Source organism: Salvelinus alpinus, chromosome 28 (genome assembly GCF_045679555.1).
Source record: "Salvelinus alpinus chromosome 28, SLU_Salpinus.1, whole genome shotgun sequence".
NCBI lineage: Eukaryota > Metazoa > Chordata > Actinopteri > Salmoniformes > Salmonidae > Salvelinus > Salvelinus alpinus.
Genome location: NC_092113.1, coordinates 6,540,220 through 6,552,288, shown reverse-complemented (window position 1 = coordinate 6,552,288; position 12,069 = coordinate 6,540,220). Strand labels below are relative to the sequence as shown.

At 41.3% G+C, this 12,069-nt stretch overlaps 2 long non-coding RNA genes across 2 annotated transcripts; one reads left to right on the top strand and one right to left on the bottom strand.

Annotated features, from left to right (window-relative positions):
- The first annotated feature begins 717 nt into the window (after positions 1-717).
- Positions 718-1,607, top strand: LOC139557035 (uncharacterized). The gene is made up of 2 exons (XR_011671324.1): positions 718-845; positions 1,380-1,607. It is a non-coding gene; the product is annotated as an uncharacterized lncRNA (long non-coding RNA).
- A 2,383-nt stretch (positions 1,608-3,990) lies between these two features.
- Positions 3,991-12,059, bottom strand: LOC139557033 (uncharacterized). Its single transcript, XR_011671323.1, has 3 exons — positions 11,518-12,059; positions 7,311-7,426; positions 3,991-6,535 (listed from the first exon to the last, which is right to left on the bottom strand). It is a non-coding gene; the product is annotated as an uncharacterized lncRNA (long non-coding RNA).
- Between the last annotated feature and the right edge of the window lie 10 nt (positions 12,060-12,069).

The following is a 12,069-nucleotide window of genomic DNA, read 5'->3' as shown; positions in this document are numbered from 1 at the left end:
TTACAATAACGGCCTACCCCGACCAAACCCGGACGACGCTGGGCCAATTGTGCACCGCCCTATGGGACTCCCAATCATGGCCAGATGTGATGGAGCCTGGACAAGACACCCCCTTTGTGACTGATGACTGACATAAGGGCATGTACCTGATAGGCCTATCTGGCTTATATGATTATGATGGTCATAAGGCTTCTTGACAGTGTGATAAAGTGTATTTTCTTAGTCCAAGTAAAGTGACACAAGATGGTCATAATGCTTCATGACATTTCATAAGGTGCATTTTCTTAGTCCAAGTGACACAGGATGGTCATGATGCTTTATGACAGTGTCATAGTGTATTTTCTACAAGTTATTTAAAAAATCCTAGGGTCGATTGACGTGCCGGTGCTTCAATCTAAGTAACATAATAAAAAAATCCCCATTAAAATCTGTCAATTTAAGCTAGAAACATCTGTTGTGCCTGGCAGGGGCACAACTTTGGTTTTAGAAGTGGGGGAACATAAGTGGGGGAACATATATATATTTTTTTATCCAGTTGGATAAACACTCCAAACAGCATACCCAACCGCTTGGAGGCGTCCGCATGCTCCTAAAGCACACCGTTGCCTCATTTTGTATCACATTCCAATGATAAAACTGGGCGGGACAAAAATGCAATTTCAGAATGTGGGGGGGATGTCCTCCACACTTCCCCAGTGAAAGTTGCGCCCCTGGTTCCTGGATAAGAACTACTATGTAAGCAGGGGAAGCATACTGTATTTTATCCTTTTGAGAGTGGGGCACAATGGTGAGCACTAGTGAAGTTTGGTCAGATGCACAGCAGGTGGTGACGGCGTTCAACTCAGGTAGGAAGCGGATCTGATGGCGGGGGGGGGGTGAGGCACGAGAAGAAGAGATACAGTAATACTGTGAGAATAGCTACAACATGGGTGGGATAATGAAAACATAGGGAGAAAAAAATACAAAGAAATCAAGACCAAGGTAATACAAATAGGCAATAGAGTAGTATAATGAAGGCTGTTGAGAGGGAAATGAAGGTGTACGTGGTCTAATGGAAGTAAGAGGTCTACTGCAGTCAGTCAGTCCATCTTCTCTCCTCCCTGCCATGCATTAGCATCTCCATCCTGTTCATTATCTAGGTTGAAGATGACAAAGGTTAAGACAACAGGATTCTAATATCTCATATCTATTTGAAACAATGGGACCAGCTATGCTAGCTAGCAAATGTGCTGGTAGTTTGCAACGGCGCTGGTCCCAGATTTGTGACAACGTGGTCTTAACCTGTATATTTTCAACCTAGTTCAGTATGTATTAGTCAGTGATAGGGGATACGTCCCTTTCCTTTGACAACTCTATTCTATTTCCTTCCTCTCCAACAGGCGAACAAAGAGCCAAAAATAGTTTCGCTACCAAAGGAGATGTAAAGCTGTCGACTATTATAACAATAGATAGCTTATCACTGACGTTAAATCCTTTACAACATCTCTGCTAGACTCTGGAGCAGGAAAGAGGTCCACCCAAATCTCCACCACAGTCCTAATGATCTACTGATCATATCAGTTTGCAAACAATGTAATATATGATTGAGTTAATAAAGCCGCATACAAACATGGTCTCTTTTTTGTTGTCTTGAGTAAGCAGTTCCAAAATGCAGGTGTTTCAGCCTAGTTCCAGTGCTTTCTGTGGTGGTGGGGCAAGCCAGCAGAAAATACAGAGCGTTGCGCTGTGATTGGCTCAGTGTTCTGTCACTCATGGGGACACTACGTAACCGGCAAGTCTAAGGGTAGACTTAAAAAATTCTAGACCCTTGGGTGCTGCTATAGAGCTAATTAGAAACGCCCATCCAAGAAGGCTAAAGGTCATTGGACACATAAAATTAGGTCAAATCACGTTATATCTACAGTAGCTTTGATTGGACTGATCATGTCAACATCATACTTTCAAAATCTTAGCTAGCAGTCATCATGAATCAAGTCAACAATCTACTGGCAAATCCTTTTTAATCCTTGTCATATGAAGAGAAATGATGGATAAAACATATCGGTGCTCATCGGCCATTGGAGATAAACATTACACAACAAGATGGAAATCGCAAATTCAACAATGAGTGGTTTGGAAGGAATCCATGGCTAACTGCAAGCAGTGCAAAGCAATCATTAGCCTGCTATTCCATAGAGTGGCTGAGTGGTCCCAAGTCTAAGATTAAGGGTCTATTTTCCTAGTTTAAAATTATAAACATTCAACATTGGCCATGCTGTCAATGAAGCATTATTTGTGCCCTGCTCAAAACAACTTAACTCTGAACTGCAAAATCTGACTTTAGTGAGTTCAAGACATCTGGAAACTCAGGAACTTTCATCCAACTCAGAATTGTAAATCAGAAACTCAAGCATCTTTCTAGAGCTACTACCTAAAGATCACAGAAGTCATCATTATTCACCCCCCCCCCCCCCCCCGAGTTCCCAGTTGTCTTGAAAGCACCATAAATCCAGAAAATGCCAGACTTTGATGACAAAATTTGCCCACGAAGGACTGCCACGCCACCTTACTGTTCAAATGAGCACAGCACAACAAGGTGAGTCCAAAAATGTCTTGTATGCTGGTGGATAAATTATATAATATGCCAGGAAGATATGTATACTGTAGCTATAAAAGTAATACTAAGTTTATGTTGTGTAGTAAGCTGTTAGTAGCCCATGTGCCTCAGCCTAATAATTTGGTATATTTTCACCTCTTAATTTCAGCTACTGTTCTGACTTGGTGGTGCACATGTCTATACATGCCTATAACCTGTTTTTGAGAAATTTAATCATTGAATATTGTAAGAGCTTTCATTGTCTGCTTATACACCCCCTTCATTTATCCTACGGTTCTGACTTGGTGTACAGGGAGAACACTGTAAGAACGGCCATATTCTGTCGCTGTACATTTCAAAAGTGCTGAATAAATAGTTATATTGACTACGTCCACTTGTCGTCCCCTTATGCCATAGTTTGTACATCTCAATTGTCAGTAGAAACCAAATTTGTTTAAGTAAGTCAGCCATATCAGTAATGCTTTTCAAACGGCATTAAATGGGGCTGAATGAACAGACAAGGCTCCACTGATAGCCAAGTGTAGCAGTAGTAAGGTGTTGGGACTGCTGTTGGGACTCTGCTGTTGGGACAGCTTTATGTAAGCCCTAACAGTTTGTGGGTACCGTTTGTCACCATTATAGTGCAATTAACGTATTGTTTAGTGTTGTGTTGAGTAGTGGCTTTTTTTTTGCCCCACCAAGATTTACATGCTAAAAATCACCACTGGTGATGTTAAATAGGTGTCCTGACTCTCGGTGGTCACTAAAGATCTCATGGAACTAAATGTCCAATCTGGCCCTCATACCATCATGGCCAACTAATCATCCAATTGGCTCATTCTGCCCCCCTCCTCTCCCTTGTAACTATTCCCCAGGTCATTGCTGTAAATGAGAATGTGTTCTCACTCAGTCATTTCACCTGGTAAAATAAGGGTAACATTTTTGGGGCAATTGCTAATATCAAATCTGGTCTGAGGCATGGACGCATCTCTGAACAAAGTGCAGGACGTAATTTGCAAACCGAGTGTAAACCGATTCAACATCTAGAAACAGGTGAACATTTTCGGTCAGTCAGACGACTACCAGCAGGTGGTCCCTAAAACACACAGCGCAAACAGCAAGCGAACGAACAGTGAACAAATGCTTCAAGTGGTCCAACTAATGGGGGACAAGCAGAGGAGGAAGGTCAAAAGTCAAAACCTGGTAGTCGACCCAGGACCATATACCTATCTTATACCTATACAATCACAGATCTACAGTACCAGTCAAAAGTTTGGACACACCTACTCATTCAAGGGTTTTTCTTTATTTTTACTATTTTCTACATTGTAGAATAATAGTGAAGACATCAAAATTATGAAATAACACATATGGAATCATGTAGTAACCAAAAAAAGTGTTAAACAAATCAACATTTATTTTATATTTGAGATTCTTCAAAGTAGCCACCCGTTGCCTTGATGACAGCTTTGCACACTCTTGGCCTTCTCTCAACCAGCTTCATGAAGTAGTCACCTGGAATGCATTTCAATTAACAGGTGTGCCTTGTTAAAAGTTAATTTGATCATTTCTTTCCTTCTTAATGCATTTGAGCCAATCAGTTGTGTTGTGACAGGGTGGGGGGGGTATACAGAAGATAGCCCTATTTGGTAAAAGACCAAGTCCATATTATGGCAAGAACAGCTCAAATAAGCAAAGAGAAATGACAGTCCATCATTACTTCACGACATGAAGGTCAGTCAATCCGGAAAATTTCAGGAACTCTGAAAGTTTCTTCAAGTGCAGTCGCAAAAACCATCAAGCTCTATGATGACACTGGCTCTCATGAGAACCGCCACAGGAAAGCAAGACCCAGAGTCACCTCTGCTGAGTTACCAGCCTCAGAAATTGTAGCCCAAATAAATGCTTCACAGAGTTCAAGTAACAGACACATCTCAACATCAACTGTTTAGAGGAGACTATGTGAATCAGGCCTTCATGGCCAATTTGCTGCAAAGAAACCAATACTAAAAAACACCAATAAGAAGAAGAGACTTGCTTGGGCCAAGAAACATGAGCAATAGACATTAAAAATGTCCTAAATCTGGTCCAAATTCGAGATTTTTGGTTCCAACCGCCGGGTCTTTGTGAGACGCAGAGTAGGTGAACGGATGATCTCTGCATATGTAGCTCCATCCGTGAAGCATGGACGAGGAGGTTGGATGGTGCTTTGCTGGTGACACTGTCTGTGATTTATTTAGAAATCAAGGCACACTTAACCAGCATGGCTACCACAGCATTCTGCAGCGATTCGCCATCCTATCTGGTTTGCACTTAGTGGGACTGTCATGGCCGTTGAAAGAAGTGGACCAAGGTGTAGCGTGGTGGCGTACATATTCCTTTTTATTTGAATTTCGCCAACAAAACAATAAACAATACAAAACGACCGTGAAGCTTAACAGGGCTATGAAGCCTCTAACAAAGTTAACTTCCCACACTGAAAGGAGGGAAAGGGCTACCTAAGTATGGTTCCCAATCAGAGACACCGTTAGACAGCTGTCCCTGATTGAGAACCATACCCGGCCAAAACATAGAAATAAAGAAACATAGAAAACAAAACATAGAATGCCCACCCCAAATCACACCCTGACCAAACCAAATAGAGACATAAAAAGTCTCTCTAAGGTCAGGGCGTGACAGGGACTATCATTTGTTTTGACCCAACACACACCTCCAGGCTGTGTAAGGGCAATTTGACCAAGAAGGAGAGTGATGGGAGTGCTGCATCAGATGACCTGGCCTCCACAATCACCCGACCTCAATCCAATTGAGATGGTTTGGGATGAGTTGGAGCGCAGAATGAAGGAAAAACAGCCAACAAGTGCTCAGTATATGTGGGAACTCCTTCAAGACTTTTGGAAAAGCATTCAAGGTGAAGCCGGTTTAGAGAATGCCAACTGTGAAAAGTTGTCATCAAGGCAAATGGTGGCTACTTTGAAGAATCTAAAATATTTTCATTTGTTTAACACTTTATTGGTTACTGCATGATTCCATGTGTTACTTCATAGTTTTGATGTCTTCACTATTATTCTACAATGTAGAAAATAGTAAAAATAAAGAAAAACCCTTGAATGAGTGGGTGTGTCCAAACTTTTGACTGGTACTGTACATGGCTAGGAAGGAGGGGCTTGGAATCTAGTTGGAATTGAGGGAGAGGGAGAGTCTGGCCATTGAGCTTTTAATTAAAAGCATTATGATACGTTACATGCTGTTTATAGACACCTGGCTGGCGCTTATGCCGATTGGATCACATTACTGAGATGGCATCCAATACACGATTAAGAGGGTTGAGAGATGTTGCAACATGAGATGTTGCTAATGTCAGTCAGGCTTTACAGAAGCACAGAGGTTAACTGAGAGACCATGGATAGACTCGAGGTAATCCGCCTGACAACTGTGTCCACAGCGGCCCACCCTACTCAAGCAGGTGCTAAGTGTAGCACCCCCTGTCCCCCGCGGAGCTGAACTACGTGGTCTGATTTATTGCCATGACAGGTGTCTAACATATATCCATGGATGAGTCATAGTGGCCCACTTTAGAAGAGACTAGGTGGTGACGGGACATCCATCCATCCATCCGTCTCTATGGAAGCGCAGCATTGACTCTCTCCTCGCTGAATTCCTCTCTCCTCACTCAGTCCAATCCCGAAGGTGGAGTGTTCTGGTGTTTTCAGTGCGTGCACACTCATAAAGAAGAGAGTGTACACACACAAGCGCTAACACACACACACACACACTACACAGATGGCCGCGCGTGTCAGTTTGAACCTCTCCAGTAGTTGAGGATGCCGTCTCGGCTGATGGACAGGTAGCATCCCAGCTGGGTGCGAGTTTTGGGCACGCCCCTGATCCCTGTTCCTCTCCGCCTGGGGTGTCTGGAAGGGGTAGCACTGCAGCCGGACGATGGGCTCACTGTGGGCACTGCAGAGAACCAGACAGAGAAATCGCACAGACCACCAAGACATCAGTCAAAGAACAAAACCTGTGTGTGGATAATGTGTTGGACATTTTAAGAATCTTTTTTTGTTGGTCAAAATCCGTATGTGAGCAAATGTGGCAAGCTGCAACATTTCTAAAGACCTATTCTACGATGATTCAATTAGATTATCTTAGCCAAGTCTAATGATCCATGGGTTTCATGAGCAAGCTGCCTGTGGATGTATTCATATAAGATAGAAGACTGTAAAATCATGGGTGAGGAATGATGAATCATACATATTATTCCATGTGAAACAGAAACAATGGGATCATGTATTATTCAAATAAGTCCCTGTGGATGTTGCATTCCAGTCTAGTAGAAGTCTGGCATGTATCAGTGTGTGTGTGAGTAGTCCTTCAGTCATTTCAGATAGGAGATTCCCACCACAGTCTTCCTCTGTGTCTCAGCACACAGACACCCCTGGTCGAGCCCTCTCTGTCTAGTAACAGGGCAGGGATCCTCATAAATAATCGTTCTGGGTGGCGGCTGGGGGTTTGAGTCAGAGGGGGCTCACTGTCTTGTGAGGGACACAAGTGGCGTTCTATGGGACGCGCCCACTTAAGCATTTCAAAAGCATGAGGACAGAAGGATTTGAAACTCTATTTATCCCCGTAATTCTAATTACCCACCAATTAACCCCTGCCCTGAGCAATAAAATAGACAACGGCCTTTTTCCAGGATCCTCAAAACTACCAGCTTGGCCAGACAGACACCCACCTAGTCCACACCGCCGTCACAGTTGGTGTCCACCTTCGTGAAGATGATGTCCACATCTTCATCAATATCACCCATCATCTTCTTGATAGCCTCGAGAAACTCATCCATATACCATCCTTTGAGAGAGGGAGAGAAAGACAGGGGTGGGCAGAGAGAGAGAGAGAAAGAGAGAGCGAGGAGAAAAGAGGGTCATTAGGATAATATAAGAGAGGGGTAGAGGTGGAATCTATGTAAGGTTTTCAACAATGGACTTTCACGGAAAATGATTGGCCTTCCAGAAAAGCTAATGCCCTTAATGTTACAGCAGTGGAATTCCAATCTGAAAGTTTGACCTGGAAATGGTGTAATGTGAATTTCACATTCTGGACTAGGATTGTGTTTGTCAACACAATAACCTTTTCTGATAATCTTCACACATGGCACCTTTATATTAGAGATAAAAAGAAACAGCCAACAGAAAACATTTACATGGAAATACTGTTTTATTGTTTGTAAGAAACTTGATTCAGAAAATAGGATTTAAGAAACTAATTAAGAACAAAATAATGAATTTCCCGCGAAAGCAACAAAAAAAGAACAAAAAGGTGGCACAAGGCCCACAGTGTACAAGAATGTCAGCACAGATTTTTGAGAAAGTCACAGTGGATATCTGATGAGCACCACTGATCTTTTGCACCCCCAAAACACAAGGGCTGCTTACAGTGTGTGCTGTGAGTAACATCCTTCCAATAACCACTCTAATCATTGAAAATATCAAAATAAACCATTTAAAAAAATGGGAATCAAAAGGCAAACAGATACTTGATCGAAGTTAGAGGTTAAGATTGGCAAAAGGTTAGATTAAGAGGCCATTGAGGTGTTAAAACGCACTTTACAAAGACAATGAAAGCGTTCCAAGTTGACTACATTGTAGATGCATGCCAGACCTCAGAACGCCTGGATAGGTGTTTATTATCAGCAAACAACATCATATGACATAGCAAACTGAAGCCCGACTGCGCAGACGATGACGTGACACACAACCATTAGTTGATGCAATAGAACACCTTTAAATGCAGTCACCCTGGAACAGACCAGTGTTTTTAAGATTTGTCTTGACAAAACCCACATACCCACAATATCAGCCATCAGACTAGTTTAGTCATCAAACCACAAGCTAGATGTGTTTCAAACAAGAGAATGTGAAGTTCTCAAACTTTCAAGCCTATATCACTCAAAGTTGTTGGAATTTTAGTGCGGAGATATTAACCGAAATTTGGGTTATTTTTCAGTTTTAAACAACTAATTGCCCGACATCGCTTCAATTATTTGAATTACATTTAGTTTGTTTTTCTTCCTTTGATCTCAACGTGCACATTGCAGTTTCTCTATAAATAATTAACGTGGTAATCAACGACAATTATCCATTGCGCATAAACTTGTCCGTTCTGTTTCTTTTAGAATGCGCGATCGTGAGGGATGTTGCGCAGCTGTTGCTTCGAGCAGTATTTCTACCTGAAAAATACATGATCCGAGTGATTGATAGTTGGTATTCAGCGGTCAAAGTATGCCTTGTTTACTTGGAATAACTACAAAATAGTGATTTTTAGACCGCATATGCAGCAGAGCTGAGATGACTTGGAATGAAATGAAGTCATCAATTAAAACCAATGTAATATACACACACACAACTGAGATATTTAATTAAAGGAAAGTAATGTTAATTAAGCAGTAACGCATGGGGGGGGTGTGGTATATGGCCAATATACCATGGTTGAGGGCTGTTCTTAAGCAGACGCATCGTGAAGTGCCTGGATACAGCCCTTAGCCGTGGTATATTGGCCATATACCACAAACCCCTTATTGCTATTATAAACTGGTTACCAACGTAATTAGAGCAGTAAAAATAAATGTTTTGTTATACCCGTGGTATACTGTCTGATATACCACAGCTGTCAGCCAATCACCAGTCAGGGCTCGAAATAACCAGTTTATGATAAAACAGTAATGAGCAGTCACTACCATCATGGGACTTAATTGCTTTATTCTGTGTTGTTACAGGATTCAACCCAAATAATCAAATCCGAAATCTGTGATTGTTTTCTAATAATCGAACCGACCCTCAAAAAGCTAAATCGCTCAGCACTATGGAATCTGCTAAAAAGGATCGTCACAATTAGCATCTCTGTGTATCAAATATACACATTCATGTCCCAATACGTTCCGGTAGTGGATTTATGCCAAAAAAGTTGACACATTGAATTAGGGTTGGGATCCTGATTAAGCAGTAGACAAACATAACAGAAAATGATAATTATGATACCAGGCATGCGTAAGGATTTTGCATGACATTCAAACTTGGCCTGTCAGTGTCGAAGGCATAGAAAGGGCCTGTTTTAGTGCCAGATAACTGAAGTACCCTGCAATGTTAAAATGTGTGCTGCTCCCATGTGGACTCCAAAATGGGCAATTACCTAATCAGCATCAGAAAATCCTCATCATGAAAAGCGAATGTTTCCTCGCTAAGCGCAACCAATTGATCCTATTGCTGCTCCCATTGTCGCATTATTATACAATTTAAAACACATTATTTAACGAGCCCTGCAAGGAGGCAATACCTTGGACTGAACAGTTATGTATTGCTAATCATTGGAGAGGTCATTTCTACGAAGGTATTTCATTCAAAAGTTGGGCGGCACCAGTTAGATTAAGTACACCAATAGGTTCATAACACATCAATGAACCATCAACGGTATAAAAATGTCATTGGCTTTTGTATAACCGGAAGACAAAGTCTATATAAACAGCTTAAAATACCCAAGCTTCTGCCAGATTCTCTACACATCTTTATTTCAGAGCAGCAGAGAAAAAAACTGATAAGAGCTTAAATTACAATTCTTTAAATCGTATTACAAACATCTGCAAAAAAAAAAAAAAGTACATCAAAGTCACATCTACGTAGGTTATGAAAAGTATTATTTATTTTTTTACTCATTAGGAATAAAGCAATTCAAAAAAATAATCTGATCTTCTAGCGCAGACTAGCAGTTCTATTTGCATATCAGCGTTTTGGGCCTTAGAACCTGTCACTGGTGCAGTTGCTACATGATCAAAACAGATTCAAACTCACAACTGGAGTGTTAAAACATGCTACAGAACCAGGAGTATTTTGTTTTTTTGTTGAGTAAGTAGAAATGAAAAAGAAAAACAACAGCAAAGTCACTCACCTTTCACATTCCCTAAGAGGATGAATTAGACACTAGAGGCTAAATCAAGTTAAAACTTCTATCCCCTGCCAACTGACAAATGATATATCGGGAGAAAAGCCAAAAAACCCAAAGCAGGTAGTTTGGGATGGGTTGGGACCAGGGGAGTTTCTGGCATCCACAGTGCACATGCCTTCCAACAGCCAAGATACAAACAAAACAGATAAATCGCGCACAAAGTATTCCACCGTAAACTTGTAGTTCTAACATGTTTCTTCAGCATTAAATATTGTCATGTTATGAGCTGTCCTGTATCTTTGAGAAAAATAATAATATCCACTTTCCTGGAATAAAGAATAGCACTATTTAAAACAGGTTAATCTCCAAACTGGATGAGACCAAATTAAAGAATTTTGAAAATATGAGAGTTGTGGTTAGTGAAGAAAACAATTATTCCACAATAAGTACATTAACCATCCATTGAACTCATCTAAAACACTTTCTCTATTGAAATGATTAGGAACTTAGTACATTTTCTCAGACCCATAAAACAATATACATGTGGGAAAGACTGTGACAATTTGGGAAACAAGTCAACTAAGAAAAATACAATGTACAAAAGTGAGTGCAGGTGCCAACAAACTTTTAACTCCAATTCCCAGAAGAGACAGAAAGTTAGGGAAAAGACCAAGAAAAAAAGCAGAATCTTACAGACTGACAGGTCACTCTTCTGGACCCAAATAGAGAGCCAAAATAGTCGCCTTCTTCCAACATGATGCCAAGACCGACCCTGGCACAGGCCAATAGGATGAAACGAAGTAGGGGCTTCAGAGGTACTTCACACTACTTATTTCAACTTGATTTGACAGACCAAAAAATATTTTTGATATACAGTAATCCCTCGTTTATCGCGGGGGTTACGTTCCGAAAATGACCCGCGATAAGTGAAATCCGCGAAATAGAAAACTTTTTTTTTTTTTACAATTAGCAACTATTACATGTATACAAATACAGTGACTCACGTGTAGGCCGTTTCACTGCTCTTCAGACTGGGCCGCTGCATCCTGACTGCGCTCTGCAGTGTTCTCTTCTTCTGAAGCCCGCGGTGCAGGTGTGTTTGTTCGGGAGAAGAACATAGTGATAGGCAGCTGTTGTCGCTCTTTTTTCTTCTTTGCAAAAAGATCCTTGTACACCGACATGCCACCATCGATTACGTTGGAGAACTGTAATGAACGGCTCATCAAAGGGTCCCATTCCTCAGCTACTCGCTTAAGTTCAGTGGCCATTCGCACCATGGTTGCTAAGCGACCAAGCGTTAGTCCTTCCTTCCTTCCTGGCCAACTTAATGTAAATTTGCCAAGCTGTTTTATGTACGTACACATAACTGCACGAGACGACAAAATGATAGCACAATTCGTAGCATGTTTTGATACAAGAAGCGGGAGTGAGTTTTTAGCGAATCAGAATGCAGAGCACAATGCACCAAAAAAAAAAAAAAAATGCATTATGAAAATCCGCGAAATAGCGAATCCGCGATAAGTGAACCGCGAAGTGGCGAGGGATCACTGTATTCT